Here is a 2,368-nt window from a genome sequence, read left to right on the forward strand (position 1 = left end):
ATGTCATATCTAAAGTTTAGCAACTCGAAGTATTGCTTTTCTACCATTGCAGCAAATCATTTACTCTTCTTGTTTGTTGTTTCTTTTTTATGCTAGTGATCTTAGAAGTCTTTAAAAGAGCACAAGAATCAACCTGTTTTTTTTTGTCCAACATTTGTTGATTGACTAAGTTATGATCTTGCCCTGTAGTCATCTAAGATTCTACACGCGCAATAAATGTTCCGGAGAAGAGAAACCTATTTCCTAAAAGATATTGGTTTGTCGTTAATTCCATAGATACTCCATTTCTTTCCAAAAATAAGGGATAGAAGTACAACAGAAAAAATATTTCCTTGAAAACTAAAAAGTTGTATCAGTTGTCCACTATCAGAAAGGGCCTTAGATTAATGGCACTAAAAGAGGTAAGCATGTAGTTTTCAGTAGGAAAGATACTAAAAGAGGCAAGCCTATAGTTTTCAGTTGGAACAGTAAATAGATATAGAGAGGTTGGTTAGAAAGGGATTTCAGGCTGAATTTATTCATTTGGAAGTACAAGATCAGGGTTGTTTATTAGTACTACATGTTATAGTATCTCAAATAGTCATCGACTTGACTGCTTTACTGTCTTTATAAAACGGCTAAGGATATTTTAGACTTTTAAGCATCACTTAACTACTAATTTCAAATACGTGATTTTGAATTATTTACACAAACCCTATGTGTCAGTTGTATATCATTATAGGTGTCCTATGTTCCTCTTTCAAATAATTTTGCACATATCTATTCTGTTTTTCCTTGATCTATTCTCTTTTTGGGCTTCTTTTACATCTCTCCATCTTCTTAATATTGCTATTCCATGATTGTGAATCCCTTCATTTCCAACCAATAATTTCATGTATTGTATCTTTCTATTGCTATGTCCCTCTTTTTCCCCCTTTTCCAGTAGCTTCAACCCACATGCAAAAAAAATTCACAGGTAGTTTTCTTTTCTCTGAAGCCTAAATGGTTCTCGATCTTAGCTGGGTAGTATAGTAATCTGTGTGTTAAGCCTAATTAACCTCAAAGTACTTTTTGGAGCTGTTCGCTTTATCTTCTCCAAACGATTTCTTCTTTTAATTTTTTTCCAGATTTTGTTCTCTTTTCTCCTAATCATTCTACAATACTACCAACAAAAAAAAATATTCCCCCAATTTCATCCATCAATACCCTAACTCGAAAATTTCTGATTCTTGTGTGGGTTAATTGATATTAAAGAGCAAGAGATTTGAGAGAGAAAGTAGCAAATTTCAGCACAAATCACAGGTACAAACACAACTCACATGCCAACAAATGTCAAAGCCAAAGAGAATGGATTAAAAGCTAGAAACTAAGGAGTAAAGCTGATACAGAGCAATAATCGAGCAAAATAACTTTGAATTAAACTCAAACCTGAACTTCATGAAGAAATTTTTACCTGATTTCGAATTGGTCTTGTGATGGATCGTTTCTCTACTGCTTTTTTTGTGTCTGCTTTGCTAAGGGATATATTTAAAGAGAAGAAAAGCATACATGTGGGAGTAGCCAAAAATGCACACGTATATCTGCCGAGAGCACAAAAGGACACGTATAAAGCTGATGAGAAATGACTGAAGTGCCCTCAAGCATCTTTAAAAAGATTTGAAGCAGACATGTCGAAAGTCTTGCTCTTCTAAAGTATAGAAATATTGAATTAAAAGAGGATAGTGAAGCATGAGGTTAAGCTAGGTGGCGTATTGAGAAAATCTCACTTGACACCTTTAAAACATAATGTAAATATATTTAAATAAATCTAATAACGATTAAGAAAAATTAAATTTGATTAAATTCAATTTATGGTAAAAGTCAATTAAGATGACTCGTATTTTTATAATAAATCTATATTATATTAAAATAAGGATAGTGAAGCATGAGGTTAAGCCAAGTGGTGTATTTAACAAATGCCACTTGGCACTTTGATGGTAGGCTAGAAACCCATATTTTAGTCATAGTTTGCACTTTAATCACTATATTTTACTTGTGGTTGAACTTAATAAATGGTGTTTTACGCTTATTACGTATTTTCTGCCTTGCAGGAAATAATGTCGAGCTATTAAGATAATTTGGAGCTAATTTGAACAAGTTTAAGCTTTGAGGTCTGAGCAAAATCCCAAGAAATTAAGTCGGGATCATGTTCGGGGGTCGAGGACAGAGTCTGGATGTCAAAAAGTGAGAAAAAAATTATTATGAGAAAAATGCACTACCGCGCCACACCATGCGTAGCGGCGCGCGTGGCACTAGTGCAAAATTCTTACAGAGTGAAAAAAATAGGCCTCTGAACTTTCCCACTAATGCGGCACATGGTGCGCCGCCCAGTATGCCACCTAGTGCATTG

The sequence above is a fragment of the Nicotiana attenuata genome, unplaced genomic scaffold, assembly GCF_001879085.1.
Source record: "Nicotiana attenuata strain UT unplaced genomic scaffold, NIATTr2, whole genome shotgun sequence".
Lineage (NCBI taxonomy): Eukaryota > Viridiplantae > Streptophyta > Magnoliopsida > Solanales > Solanaceae > Nicotiana > Nicotiana attenuata.